The following is a 16,118-nucleotide window of genomic DNA, read 5'->3' as shown; positions in this document are numbered from 1 at the left end:
ATTACTGAAATTGCGTTTCTATTCTTGTTTGCCAACTCGCGTAAAATGTCTTTAGTTTCAAATAATTCTTTCTCTCAAATCGGAATCCCTTAAATTAAGTCCTCTTGCTCAGATTTTATTGTTATGTACATGTTCTGTCTTGCCGTCTGGCTTTTCTTCAACAATTTCTACTCGTTCATCTGTCTGTGCCATATGACTACTTCCTAGATCTAGTAGCTTTTCCAGTATTTTCATTCTACCACTCTCTGAATCAGGATATGCAGCGATCTGTGGCAGATCTGACGACAGAGTACAGTGCTGGCGCAGGCAAAAGTGTTTTGGAACTCACCGTTCAGCGCACAGTGTTGAACATGGTGTTCCGCAGCAGAGCACACGTACGTATTCCCATGTTGACCATACAACATCATCAATTATGATTACTGTGGGCACAGCATCATCGAGATTGGCCCGTGGATCAATGGAATCGCGTTGCCTTGGCAGATAAGTGCCGTTTCTTGTTTAACCAGATCGATGGTGGTGGACAGATATGTCGTCATAAAGAAGAATAACTGCTCGAAACATTCAGCGCGCTACGGACGCAGGCCGGTGGGAGCAGTATTATGTTAGGGCGGACATTCACCTGGGCTTCCATGGGACCTGCCGTAGTAATCGAAGGCAACAATACAACTGTGGACTGCGTAAACATTATTAGGGACTATATGTAAGCCCTTATGCCAGATGTTTTCTTCAACAGCGATGTCATCTTCCAGCAGCATAACTGTTGGTGACACGAGGTCACAATCGTGCTGCAACGGTTTGAGGAGCACGATAGTGCACGCATGTTGATGTCTTGACCACCAAATCCGGCTTACCTCAATCCCATGAAATCCAACTCGGACGCTATCTGGCTCCAGGTCCGCGGTCACAAGCAAACCGCCCGCAAATTACGGTAAGTGTTCGACCTGAGCATAGCATCTGGTGCCACAAACATCTGAAATTTTATCAAGTACTTGTTTAACCCATGGCATGCAGAACCACTGCTTAGTTGGGTTCCAGTGGTGGACCAATACACCCTTAAGTCGGTGGTCATAACGTTGTGACTCATCAATGTATGTCATGGAATCTAAGAACACAGTTTAAACTGTTGCGAGTGAAATTTCTAGTCCAGAATATCGATATGAAACCGTTCAGCCGATAGCAACATCACCTGGCTAGGAAGGGTTTCCTATAAGACACATGCACAATGCATAGTGAGCGTGCTGTCCATACGTAGAATGCGGAGGGCGGGTTCTCTCTTTCACCGAGGGCAGGTTGTGATGTCCCGGAAGATCGAGACGGGCATTGCGGAAACTGAAATAATTGTCCGGTGTTCTGGAAGAGCTGTGGTCAGTGTCTTCAACACGTGGCGAAACCAAGGTGATACCGTATCCAGCCGTGGTAGGTTTCATCGGCCATCCATTGCAGATGTTGGAGGTCAGGCAGAGTGATAAAACAGGACAGGTGGTGAACTGTGGGGGAACTAATATCAGAACTGGGCAAAGTACAAGTATGCTGAACACACAGTGTATCGAAAACTCCTACATTGATTTCCGCAGCCGACGAGCTACGCATGTGCCAATGTTAACGCCCCAACATCGGCAACTACTACTGGAACGGGCAGGTGACCATCGACACTGGACGTTGGCTTAGTGGCAGAGCATTTCACGGTATGATGAATCATACAGATGGAAGGGTGCGAATCCGCCGCCTTCCAGGGGAACAGCTCCTTTACACCTGTATGGCGGGATGGAGACAAGCTGGCAGAGGGTCCATTATGCTCTGGGGAATATTACGTGGGTATTGGTGGGTCTAGCGGAGCTCGTGAAAGGCACCATGACGACCACGGAGTATCGTACACTGGTTGAAGACCACACCACCTACACCCCTTCATGAGGATCATGTTTCCCGACAGACGTGGCATTTTTCATCAAAATAGTGCTCCATGTCACAAGGTCAGGAGTGTGATGGAATGGTTCAGGGAACACAGCGGCGAGTTCCTATTAACGTGCTGGTCCCCTCTACTCACCAGATGTGAGTGAACCCGATCGAACACCTCTGGGAAGTGACTGAACGTGACGTCAGAACACATCACCCAGCTCCCCGGAATTTACGGCAATTAGAAGACGTCTGTGTGCAGACGCCGTGCCAACCCCCTCCAGAGGCCTATCAAGGCATCATTGCTTCCACACCACGACTTGTCGCCGCTGTTATCCGTTCCATACCGGCTATTAGGTAGGTGGTAATAATGTTCTGGTTCTTAAGTGAATAGTTATAATATCGCTTCTTACAGTTATCTGGATGTGTTTGTAATGTGGCATATTCGTTAAGAGATAGGTTAGGCAGGAAACTACGTGCATAGCTCAAATGGTTACAAGTGGAATGAGTAGTAATATTATTTATAATCCAGAATGAGATTTTCACTGTGCAGCGGAGTGTGCGCTGATATGATATTTTCCTGGCAGATTAAAACTGTGTGCCGGACCGAGACTCGTATAGAGAGCTCCTGTGAAGTTTGGAAAGCAGGAGAGGAGGTAGTGGCGGAAGCAACGCTGTGAGGACGGGGCGTGAGTCGTGCTTGGGTAGCTCAGTTGGTTAAAAAAAATAGTTGGTAGAGCACTTGCCCGCGAAATGGAAAGCTACCGAGTTCGAGACTCGGTCCGGCACACAGTTTTAATCTGCCAGAAAAGTTTCTTATTTATAATCTTCATTGATACAAATATTTCGGTGGGTTTCCTAATGTTATGCAGTGGAGGTGCGATGTATTTGGAAATAATTGCTCCTTTGGGGTCATGTTGTTGTTAATGGTGGGCCACTCTTGTGGTGGGTTTCTGTGTTTATGATGTGGTTTGTGATAATGCTTCAGATGATTGGCATCGGGTCTTTGGTAGTTCTTGGTTATTTATTTGGTTTTCGTATTTGAGCTGTTAGTCTCCGTTTGCATTTGTCTAGTTTTCTTGTTGAGTGTTCGTGTTTGTTGTTTGCTTCGGAGGTGTGTTTTAATATTTTGTTGTTTGCAGTTTTGTTTGTTTGTTTGTGGTGTGTTTGTGTGTCTGTGTATGTATGTTTGCAGCATGTTTTGCACCCATCCTTGATTAATTGATAGTTGTCAATGACTTGTAAATTGTTTTATGCGGTCTTTCATCAATCGTGGGGCTGTACTTTGTTTGTGAGGCCGAAATCGCTTTCAAATAAGGGTTTTAAAATTTGTGTTTCATTAATTGTTTTTTCTTTTGGCGGGAGAGGAGCTCGTTTTATCAAACTCTGCCATTACGTTATATAGGTCTACTTAAAATTGCGTTACGAGATTGTATGATTGTGTATGGTATCTTTGGTACCACTGTCTGCGTTTTAATTACATAGGACAAGCGAATATTTGATTCCGACTGTGCGTTTCCAGAATTTTTGGTTTCATTAATTCTGAAGGAGATTCTGTGCGTAATTTTTTGCCTATGTAATTGTTTTGTACGAGGGTGTCTGGTATAGCTGTTTTCTTTTAATGTATATAGATCAAGTGAAATATTACACTCTTTGTCTTAATAACTGGTGTAGAGTATGACGTCATGGGTCAAAGCACACCGATGGAATCGGACCTTGCGTTATCCCCATATTGTAGGATTCACATGAAGGTGAACTTAGATACCCTAATCACAACTTGAGATACAGTTAAAGCGTATTTTCAGATAATAGCTCTAATTTCTTTATAATTACTATTTTTTAGTTTTTGCAGTGTAGCATGGTCTGCTCCACAACTGAGGAGCCCTTTCTACGGTACTCGATTCAACATCTTTCCAAGACATCTTTCTCTTATTAACATGCGACTGGTCACAATAACCGTAATTCGGACTATTCTTTCCGATATAGAATCATCCTTGTAACCAAAATTGTCTTTCTCATTTATGTTTCAGAATATCGACAGTCAGGTGACGTCATAAACGCCATGTTGTTTATCATTGGTCACGTCACTAGTCAAAGCCGACGACTAGTATCGCATTTTCCTCTTTAACCAAGTCTGGCTATCTAAGGATAATTTGTAGATAAAGGAAGACAGAGATAAACGTTCCAGTCATACGTGTTCCAGACACGTTTCAGACTCATTTTACGTTTGCCAGAAATGATCATAGCAATGCTAACGACTAAACGTGTGTTATCTGACGCGGGAAACTTAATATCCATGCACTGTCGCACATACGCTGTCCAATTGTTCAAATGTGTGTGAAATCTTATGGGACTTACCTGCTAAGGTCATCAGTATGTAAGCCTACCCACTACTTAACCTAAATTATCCTAAGGACAAACACAAACACCCATGCACGAGGGAGGACTCGAACCTCCGCCGAGACCAGCCTCACAGTCCATAACTGCAGCGCCATAAACCGCTCGGCTAATCCCGCGCGGCATACGCTGTCCGCCAGCATGTTCCGAGATTGATTATTTTCCTGGAATGACAATCGAAGTCAGTGGAGTAATTATGTGTCAGCTTAAACTAACAACAGTAGACAACAAATGTGCATTTGAACAGTTAGTTATGAGCAGGCAGTGTGAAGTAATGGACGTGCGGCCGTAGTTTCTCAACATTACTGCGTCACATATCGCAGTGGAGCAACATTTCTAAATTAAATGTTCATGACATTTCACTCCCACACAAAAACAACGACACGTGGACGTCTGCCACGACTTGACTGAAATGCAAAACTTGAACATTTCTTACCTGAATAACATCTTAATGGATAACGACACTTGCTGTTATCAATACGAACCTACCACAAAACGACAAAGTGCAAAAATTCACGTTTTGATGACATAACTTATATTCGAAGCCCTCTGCCGTGCCAGTAGAACAACATTCCAAAGAACGGCTTTTTTGACACTTTCATATCGTTATACGAACGCTCCGTGCATTTTACCCAAATGGAGAGAGACATCTGTTGCATTACAACAGCGCCAGCCGGAGTGGCCGAGCGGTTCTAGGCGCTGCAGTCTGGAACCGCTCGACCGCTACGGTCGCAGGTTCGACTCCTGCCTCGGGCATGGATGGGTGTGATGTCCTTAGGTTATTTAGGTTTAAGTAGTCTTAATTTCTAGGGGACTAATGACCTCAGATGTTATGTCCCACAGTACTCAGAGCCATTTGAATCATTACAACAGCCATCTTAACTTTTCTCAGTTCTTAATTAAGGGAGCCTCGAAACTGCTTGGACACTTGGGGTACACAATTATTGCGTGAGCTCTCTTAACGGAAACATCCTTCTGACGCACTCTTATCTACTCCAGCAAAAGGATCCACAATACTGCTACAGACCTCGTGGGGTAACAGCCACTGTTCATCACATTTTAACTTCTCCAGTTATTCATGGTAACAAGACGAAAAAACTAGTTTGCTGTGAGATTTGACCTCAAATTTAGGCGACAATAAGACTGACTTAATAAATCTGTTATATTTTTATCTTGCCTCAGAATCTTCGCAGTTTCACTGGTCTAAGATTTTAATGTGTTTCAGAGCCACTGACTCATCAGGTTCATTTGAGCCATCAGTCAATGATTACACATCTGCCATCGCTTGTTCTACTGCAGTCAGGCAACAGCCGCTGACTGAGCAGCAGTAGCAACAAGGGAGTAACGGACTTTGTGACGGTTTACGAGTTCCTAACCAGGGACGAATTATATAGTTTCATCTGTGTTCTTTGGTAGTTAAGTTTTTGAACTTCTTGGTGTTAATTTAGTATGTACGAGACGTAATTCTCGTGTCTTCTTTTGTGTTGTCTCTTCCCCGGGCAGCAGCAGCGCCTGGCGGGCGCGCGCCGCGAACGGAACGCCCGACAGAGGACAGGCCTTAGAGAGCTGCCACAGATGGCGTCCAAGTCGGGATCACCGGGGAAGAGACAACACATTACAAGCCGCGCCAGGCGGGCGCGGACGGCAAAGAGAGCACCCAGCGCCCTCTCGGCATAAATACTGAACAAGATCCTCCAACACGACAGTCTCAGGTAGCACCTGAAGAAGGCAACGAGTTACGTGACCGAAATATTGTACCAGAGCGACACAAACATCCGGCTGTAGACCCGCTTTTTCCACATGTCAAGATCTCGCCGGGAAAGCCCGAAGAGTTACATCATCAGATTTTGTTGTAAACGTTTTGTCTAACAATTATTTCCAGCAATTATTTCATGAGCAAACTAGAATACGATTGTGAAACACAACAAATAATCCTGAGCTAGTAACGAGCTTCAAAACGGATACAGGAATTAATGGACACATGCTTATCGTAGCGAGACCGAATACTGTTACACCCAAATCCTCCAAAAGGAAACAAAAATTATATCTATTCAGAGAAGCAGATAAAACTTTGCTTGGCGCTTTCCTAAGAGGCAATCTCCACTCTTTTCAGGTTAACAATGTAAGTGGAGACCATATGTGGCTTGAATTCAGACAAATAGTATCGACAGCGGTTGAGAGATTTATATCAAATAAATTAACAGACGACGGATTTCAGGATACACAAATCAGGTCAGGAAATTGATACAAGCACAATGAAAGAAGCATGTCACGTTTATAAGAACGCAAAATCCCTAAAATTGACGATCTTTTACGGAAGTTCGAAAATTAGAGCGGACTTTAATGTGAGATGCTTGTAATAGTTCCCTCAACGAAACTCTGTCTCAAAATCTGGTAGAAAATCTAAAGAGATTCTCGTCATACGTAAAATATGCTAGCAGCAGTACACAGCCAGTGCCTTTTTTTCTGCGCCATAGCAATGGAAATAATATCGAGGACAGCGCTGCCAAAGCAGAATTACTAAACGCAGCCTCTCGAAATTTCTTCATCAAAGAAGATGAAGTAAATATTACAGAAATGGAATCAAGAACAGTTGTTAATGCAAGTAGCTTAAAAGTAAATATCGTCGGTGAAGTCAAACAACTTAAATCACATAACAAAAGCAAGTCTTCTGTTCTAGATTTCATACCTATTAGGATTCTGTCAGAGTATTCTGATGCAATTAAGAGTCCTTTTCAACCGCTCCCCGATCAAATTTCCATGTCCAAAGACTGAAATGTTGTAGAGGTCACACCAGTACCCAAGGTAGGCAATAGAATAATCCACTAAATCACAGGCTCATATCATTAACGTCGATATGCGGCAGGATTCTGCACATGCATTGTGCTCGAACATATGGATTATGTGATCTGAGGCTTTCCCGGCGAATGGATACAGTATGGATTATCTCGAACAGGTCTACTGACACACAAAGTGATTTATGGCGTTCTCCAAGGTAGTGTTAGAGGCCCTCTGCTGTTCCTTATCATAGCGAACGATTTAGGGCGATTCTGGCGTTCCTAGAGATAGTTTTGTAGACCCTCTGTTATTTCTAATCTATGTAAACGATTTACGAGACAATCTGAGCAGACGTCTCAGGTTGTATGCGGATGGGACTGCCGTTTATTTTCTTCTAAAGGCATCAGAAAATTAAAACCATTTTCAAAACGATTTAGATACGGTAAATGTGAAAACTGGAAACTGACCCTAAATAAAGAAAAGTGTGAGGTCATTCACATGAGTGGTGAAAGAAATCCTTTCTACTTCGCTTACACGACAAATCGAATCTAAAGGCTGTAAATTCAACTAAATACCATGGTATTAAAATAACGAATAACTTACGTTGGAACGGACACACATAAAATGTTGTGGGGAAGGCGAACTGAAGGCTGCATTTTATTGGCAAAACACTTAGAAGGTGCAACAGGTATACTAAAGTCTTCGTTGATCCATTATGGGTCGTGCGACGACGACTGGCATGAACTTCTTCATTTACCAACAGCAGTATGATTTGTAGAAGTTTATAAAATAAAAGTTCATAAAATAAAATAAACTTCTACAAATCATACGGCTGTTGGTATATTATTGCATCAAGAAGATCTACTAAAGAGATAGCCTGCACTAGGAATGTCCGTCCTCTTTTGGAATACTGCTGCGCTGTGTGATATTCTTACCAGATAGGATTAACGGAGCACGTCGAGAAAGTTCAAAGAAGAACAACAAATTTTTATAGACAAGTAGAGGAGAGTGTGTCACGACATGATAGAGTATTTGGGATGGACATAATTAAAACAAAGGCTTTTCTTGTTGCGGCGGGATCTTCTCACGAAATTCCAATCACCAACATTGTTCTCCGAATGTGAAAATATTTTGTTGATGCCAATCTAAATAGGGAGACACTATAATCATAATAAAATAAGGTAAATCAGAGCTCACACGGAAAGACATAGCTGTGATCTGCAGAGTAGCCACGTAGACGTAGACGTAGACGTAGACGTACTAATACTGTAAAGCTATGTATTCAAAGTGAGAGACGTAAGCTCAGAGGCACTAATGAAGACGTATACAATTTTCAATTAGTATTATTGCTAATTAGTCTATTTTTATGACTGTCATGCGTCTGTGGCGGATTATCACGTTGTTTTCCGCCCATAATTAAATTTATCCAACTCAGTGAACGGCTGATTCTCCCGTTATATTGCAGTGGAGTTCACAGTACTGCGTACGCGTAGAATGTAGAATATGCATAAACTTCGTAACTATGGTCTTTGAGGGCGACTGAGTTTCAATGCTGGTCGTCATTGACTGCAATAATTACAATAACAATATTTTCTGCTTTCAACTGCAATTATTTTTTTCCGTTATTGCAGTGGGTTGACTATCACGTGGTCTTCAGGGCTTGACCGTAGCGTTTCCTAATGTCACTGGTAAATTTCAACTATTATTCCGTTTATCTCCACACAGCTGTCCGTAAATACAAACAACATTGTCAAAAGGAAAAATAATAAATAAAAAATACTACAGATTTCCAAGACGTTAGGTTAAGGCTGTGAAGTGAACTGTTAAAAAAATACTTAACCTACATTAACTCTATAATGATTTATAGTCTAGCCCAGCTAGAAACATACAACGAAGAGAGACTCTTCTTCTGTCGCTTCTGACTGGACAGGAATGGTATAATCGAGGACCTAGTAGGACTCTGTGAATGTGTCAGATGCAGTTCTTCGAACTGTTTTCCTGGGTTGTTCTCGAGTTATTTTGTCGTGTACAGTGATTTATGTAACCAACTGGTAGGATTCAGGTTTCTTGATGCGACACACACGTACTCACAGTTTTGGAAAACGTACTTTTTTGGTGGGGGTACTTGCACAACCGAGTGAGATGTAACTGCTCCTCATTTACATATGGCCAGCCAGATTTAGGGTTTTGTGAGTTCTTAAATCGAGTAAGGCGTGTGACTGGTTAGTCCTGTTGTGAAGGTCAAAGTGCACTCACTTTCCCGTCGTTTCGTCTTGGAAGCGCTGTCACAAATGCACTGAAGAGCCAAAGAAACTGGTAAACCTGTCTAACATTCTGTAGGGCCCGCGAACACGCGGAATTGCGCAGCATGACGTGGCATGGACGCGACTAATGTCCGAAAAATTGCTATAGGAAAATCATTAATCCGTCCATATATCAATAAGAGAACGAGGGGATGGAGATCTCTTCTGAAAAACACGCTGTATGGCATCCAAGACATGCTCAATAATGTTCATGTCTGGAGAGTTTCGCGGTCAGCGGAAGTGTTTAAACCCACAAGAGTGTTCCTGGAGCCTCTCTGTAGCAATTCTGGACGTGTGAGGTGTCGCTTTGTTCTGCTGGAATTTCCGAAGTCCGTCGGAATGCACAACGGACATAAATGGATGCAAGTGATCAGACCGGATGCGTACCCACATGTCACCTGTCAGAGTCGTATCTAGACGTATCACGGGTCCCATTTCACTCCCACTGCACACGCCCCTCACCGTTACACAGCCTCCACCAGCCTGAACAGTCCACTGCTGACATGCAATGTCCATGGATTCATGAGGTTGTCTCCATACCCGTACGCTCCATCCGCTCGTTAAACGCGACTCGTCCACCCAGGAACATGTTTCTAGCAGTCAACAGTCTAATGTCGGTGTTGACGGGCCCAGGCGAGACGTAAGGCTTTGTGTCGCGCAGCCATCAAGGTTACACGAGTGGGCCTTTGGTTCCGAAAGACTTTATCGATGATGCTGCGTTGAATGATTCGCACGCTTACACTTGCTGATGGCCCAGCACTGCAATCTACAGCAGTTTGCTGAAGGGTTGAACTTCTGTCACGTTGAACGATTGTCTTCAGTTCTCGTTGGCCCCGTTCTTGCAGGATCTTTCTCCGGCCGCAGAGGTGTTGGAGATTTTATGCTATACCGGATTCCTGATATTCACGGTACACTCGTGAAATGGCCGTGCAAGAAAATCCCCCATCATCGCTACCTCAGATATGCTGTGTCCCATCGCTCGTCTGCCGACAATAACGCCACGTTCCAATTCACTTACATCTCGAAAACCTGCCATTGTAGCAGCAATAACCGATCTAACAACTGTACCAGACCCTTTTTAACTTATATAGACGTTACCAAGCGCAGCGCCGTATTCTGTCAGTTTAAATATGTCTGCGTTTGAATACGCATTTCTATACCAGTTTCTTTGGCGCCTCAGTGTACCAAGTGTCTGGTGCAGTTGTTAGATCAGTTACTGCTGCTGCAATGGAAGGTTATGAAGACTTGCGTGAGTCTGAACGTGGTGCTATAGTCGGTGTACGAGCGATGGGAGACAGCAACTCAGAGGTAACGATGAAGTGGGGATTTTTCCGTGCGACCATTTTACGGTACACCGTGAATATCAGTAATCCGTAAGACATCAAATGTCCGACATCGCTGCGGCGGGAAAAGGATCCTGCAAGAACGGGGCCAACGATGACAAAACATCCCACAAAATTCCAGAATGAGATTTTCACTCTGCAGCGGAGTGTGAGCTGATATGAAACTTCCTGGCAGATTAAAACTGTGTGCCCGACCGAGACTCGAACTCGGGACCTTTGCCTTTCGCGGGCAAGTGCTCTACCAACTGAGCTACCGAAGCACGTCTCGGTCGGGCACACAGTTTTAATCTGCCAGGAAGTTTCATCCCACAAAATTGCTACAAAGTAGCTCCAAGTCGGGATCACCGGGGAAGAGACAACACATTACAAGCCGCTGACTGAGCAGCAGTAGCAACAAGGGAGTAACGGACTTTGTGACGGTTTACGAGTTCCTAACCAGGGACGAATTATATAGTTTCATCTGTGTTCTTTGGTAGTTAAGTTTTTGAACTTCTTGGTGTTAATTTAGTATGTACGAGACGTAATTCTCGTGTCTTCTTTTGTGTTGTCTCTTCCCCGGGCAGCAGCAGCGCCTGGCGGGCGCGCACCGCGAACGGAACGCCCGACAGAGGACAGGCCTTAGAGAGCTGCCACAGATGGCACGCAGAAGTGCAGCAACATGGCGTGGCATGGACTCGTCTGATGTCGGAAATAGTGCTGGAGTGAACTGACTCAATGAATCCGTCCATAAATTCGTAATAGTACGAGGGGGTAGAGATCTCTTTTGAACAACACGTTGCCAGGCATCCCAAATATGCTCAATAATGTTCATGTCTGGGGGATTTGGTGGCCAGCGGAAAGGTTTAAATTCAAAAGAGTGTTCCTGGGTGCTCTCTTTGCTCGCGGGGAGTCTACACGATAGTGGGCAGGTGTACCAGTTTCTTTGGCTATTCAATGTACGTCTGACCAGGCCGCGCATAGAATCGCTGTTTACTCATTGGGCGTGGGGCGTGTGAGGAGGGGGGGGGGTCTTGATGCTCGGTTCCTATTTGAGCTAAAAAACTCCGTAAAACGTTTTAGATCAGCGGCATTTGTATAGCTCTTTCTATCATGTGTCTTACTGTAACTATAGCTATGTTAGAGTAAATTATGCAAGGCTTTGACGACGAACCGAAGCCGGCGCCCAGGAAAGTTGTGAGAATCGATTAATTCCTTTTGGAAAAGATTTTAATTAGGCTTAAATCAGTTTCCAGCTACCGACACCATTTGTATGTGTACCGTTCGGATTTTAAGTGCTGAATCAGTTACATCGTTCGGATTGTACATGCAAAAACAGTTACCATTAAATAATTCCTGATTGGAGCAATACTGATGGTTCAAATTTGGTTAACGTGATGGTCTAAAATAAGCTTTAACCATATGAAAAAGACTTGCTTCGTTTGCAATTTACATGACGAGAACATGTTATTCTCGCTGGTTTTTAAGCGCTCCACTTCTACATTTTAAACTTTTACGGCCCATTTCAACTTTCCACGAAGGTAGATAAAGTTAAAACGAACCATTTTTAACCAATAATCTCTATCCGTTGTCGAACTACAATGTTTTTAAGTCCAGATAGATATAGCAAGTAAATGCGTTCTTAAGTAAATTGAATGAGTGAAAACCGTTAAAAGTGAATCAAGTAAATAAAAATTGAGAACTGCTTCGAAAAATTTGGCTTCTTTCTATGTTTCAGCCTTGCACGAATAGGTTCAAATTTTCTAAGAAAGTGGAGAAATATATGTAACTCATGGTTGTCCTGTGGTTTGGCGAAAACTTTATCCATATCGACGTTATAAACAACATGGTTGAAAAGAAAGTAAAAGGAATCTATACCTGATGAGTCGTCGCCCGAGGCAACAAAAACATGCATCGACTGCAAAGCTAGAGAAATGCTGGGAACCAGAATTAAAAATTCTTCTGTAGTACCACAAAAAAAAGCGAATACGTCCTGGTCAGAGTTAGGGATGTAAAAGATGGGAACTATCTGTTCGAATCGATTAATCTTGACGTATTTGTGCTTTTTATACGAGTTAACATTGCTTGGCCAGTGCAGTAAGCTCTCGTAGGCTCAACTACTCTTACGTCTATGGTGAAGGGTGTAAGAATAAGTAGACACAAATGTATGTGTTTCTAGAGAGTGATGTGCATCTGTAATAGTAAATATCCTAGAGTGGGGTGCATCTGTGATGGGAGGTATTAATGAGTGGGGACGCATGCTTTCTAATCTGTAATGACACGTGACAAAGGAGATTGGCATGTTATACGACATGACATAATGTATCATGTAGCTCTTTCGACACGATACATTGTATTACATAACAGGGATATTAATACTAACAAGTATAAAAGAGCGAATATTTTAAGATGATTTGACTTAAATGTCGTTAAAGCTGACAGATAAGGGGAAAAACTAATTCCCTTCTGTCACGTGCCTAACTCTGCCCAGGTCCTAATCGCCGCCTTTTGTGTTACAAGAATTTCTCATTCTAGTCCATTTATTGTTCGCTCTTGTCTTCTGTCTCTCATGCCCCTCTCGACCGCGAGGCGAGAAATGCGTCCTCCTTGCATTTTTAGCCCCCTAGCACTGAGAGATTTTATAATATTATCTATGGTCGATAATAAATACAAAAACTAAAAGCATGAACACAGATAATATAGCAGTTTACATTCAGGCCAAAGCAAGTGATTTTAGTTCTTCTGTTCGTTGTCAGTTTGGATTAAGCCGGCAGCCTATATAACCGAATATTGAATGAAAACACAGTTCTGCGTTTAGAAGAGAAAATAAAGATGTACAGCAGCGGTATTTTCATTTCCAACGCAGAAAAATATTTTTCCCTGATTACGATAACAAATAAAAGAATCGAACAGTAGAAACAACATACAGAACAAAGCTACAACGTCTGTTGTTATTTCTAAACGTAGGGATTTGCAAATAATTTTCCGCTTGTGGATAGAAAAATATTAAGTTTTATGCATAAAGGAATAGAATAAATAAAGTCTCTCCCTCTCCCTTCCTCATTCTCTCTCTCTCTCTCTCTCTCTCTCTCTCTCTCTCTCTCTCTCTCTCTCTATTCGTTTTGTTGATTCCGACTCTGGGTGAGTCCTAGAACTAAAGCACGGCAGTTTCTTCTCTCCAGCACTTTTTCCCACAAAGATCCCAGATTGGAATCCATTACTTCTGCTATTCCATCTATCCAGCTCATCCTTGGCCGCCCCCGTCTACTTAAGGACTTTCCCAACATTAGCACATTTTCCTGCGAATCATGTTTTCTCATGATGTGCTCAAAGTACCTTAGTTATTGTTTCAGTATCAGATTTTTCAAGGAGCAGTCGATTTTAACTGCTGTAATTCCGACCTATTCGTTCCCTTTTCGCTCCACGGAATTCTTAAGGAGTTTCTTTCGACGTCATAATTAGAAGGTGCCTTTCCTACGCTGTTCAGCCCTTCTATTGGTCAATGTCTCAAATCCGCACACTACAACTGGAAAGAGGATAGCCCTCACTATGGATCTTCGCTGTTGAAGTCACTTCTCCATTGCTTAAAACATTGTAAAGGATGGACATTCTGCCTGGTAACAAGCGTCTCTAGATTTCGTGGCTGCAGTCTCGAGCAGCAGAAATCTGGAAGCCGAGATAACTGAACATAGAAATTGTCTCCATTGCTTTTCCCTTTGTACGCCGTCAAGTGATAGGTTTAGTTACCATAATTTTCATTTTCTTGACATTCAATGTTAAACTAGCCTTTGCACTTCCTTCTTTCACCTTCAGTAAGAGGATCTTAACTCTTTTCCATTGTATGCCATCAGTATGGTATCATCTGCATGTCTAAGGTTACTTATATTTATCTCAGTTGTTTTAATTCCGATTTCTTCTTCATCTACTGAATAAATATGCAGCATTGACATAGTCCTTCCTCAATACTGACGTATTTAGTTGCTCCATATATGGTTCTCAACGTGGTTACTAGGTCTGAATATAAGAGTAGGTGAATGAGATGATCTGGCAATCCCATGTTTTTTAATACTTTCCACAACTCTTATAAAACATACACTAAGAAAGTAAAGACGCCACATAAAGAATTAAAGACAAATTTAAATGAAGTGTCAGAATACATAAATTTCATCAGAAATTCTGTCTTAACATAACCAATGCCTTCGAATTTAGGCTTTTGAACGCCACCTTCTGACAATTTTTTTTTTCTTTCTACTTACCAAAACATATCCCGATACCTATACGTCATCTTCTCTCGATCTCAGATTTTGTATGTAATAAAGTGTACGAAGTTCATTCTTGTTTTTCTGTGTCAAGTCTAAAAGCTATGCTGCGCACTTTTTATTTTGTTTCCTTGCTAACCTGATATTAACAGTCTGGAACAGCGAGAACGTAGCGGTCGCAGGTTCGAATCCTGCCTCGGCATGGATATGTGTGATGTCCCTAGGTTAGTTACGTTTAAGTAGTTCTAAGTTCTAGGGGACTGATGACCTCAGAAATTGAGTTCCATATTGCTCAGAGCCATTTGAACCATTTAACCTGAAATTACATTGTCTCTGACAGTGAATTTGTAGAGATTTTTTATGTTATGACAGCAAGTCATTTTGTAAATAAGTTAGAAGAAATTTTCTCATTCCATCGTGGCAGTCTGCTACAGAAACCGGTTTAAACACGCTTCAGAACAAAAACAGACTCGGTTGTGAAATTATTTAACGTCAATGACGCGTTTCATCCTTTTGGGGCACCATTACATTGTGTAAAAGTAGCTAGTTACCGATGGGTGACTAATGGGTCACGTATGAAACTACTTTACACAATCTGAAGATGCCCCAAAAGGGTGAAACGCGTCATTGATTTAAATAATGTCTCAACTGAAACATTTTTTGATCTGAAATACGTTGGAAAAATTTGTCTTAAAAGTTATTACCTCTTCAATATTTTTCGAGAAAATAGTTCTGGTCTGTGCCCTGTATTCAAGTTTTCCATCCTGCTGTGCATGCTTAGTATATCTTCTTTTTTGGTAGTCATTACATACTCTGTCTCTCACACCCTTCGCGATACACTCTCACTTTGCATAAACGACAAGGGTGGAGACGATTGGGTGGTAGTTACTTAGGGAGAATGGGAGGGAATGGTCTTTTGATGAAATGTTGCCTCGCATGTCAAACGAAGTCACATGGGATCGACGATGATTACCTAATTTATCTCTTGCACAAGCAAGTCGGACTTTTTTTCCCCACTTGCATGAAAGGTATGTAGAATATTGTTGACAGCAGACATCCTGTTTACCGCGAATTGCATCGGATAAGGTATCTCCTTCCACGACAGTTACTCAGTCCTACAAAAAATTACATTTATCAGAGAAAAATAAGTAAAGGGCGTTTATTAACAC

The 16,118-nt window shown here is 42.4% G+C and overlaps 1 non-coding gene across 1 annotated transcript; it reads right to left on the bottom strand.

The window, feature by feature from the left end:
- Positions 1–10,900: 10,900 nt before the first annotated feature.
- Trnas-cga (transfer RNA serine (anticodon CGA)) lies at positions 10,901–10,975 on the bottom strand. Its single transcript has one exon. It is a non-coding gene; the product is annotated as a tRNA-Ser (tRNA).
- Between the last annotated feature and the right edge of the window lie 5,143 nt (positions 10,976–16,118).

This window comes from Schistocerca gregaria, chromosome 4 (assembly GCF_023897955.1).
Source record: "Schistocerca gregaria isolate iqSchGreg1 chromosome 4, iqSchGreg1.2, whole genome shotgun sequence".
Lineage (NCBI taxonomy): Eukaryota > Metazoa > Arthropoda > Insecta > Orthoptera > Acrididae > Schistocerca > Schistocerca gregaria.
The sequence above is the reverse complement of the archived record's forward strand: the minus strand, read 5'-3'. Positions and strand labels throughout refer to the sequence as shown.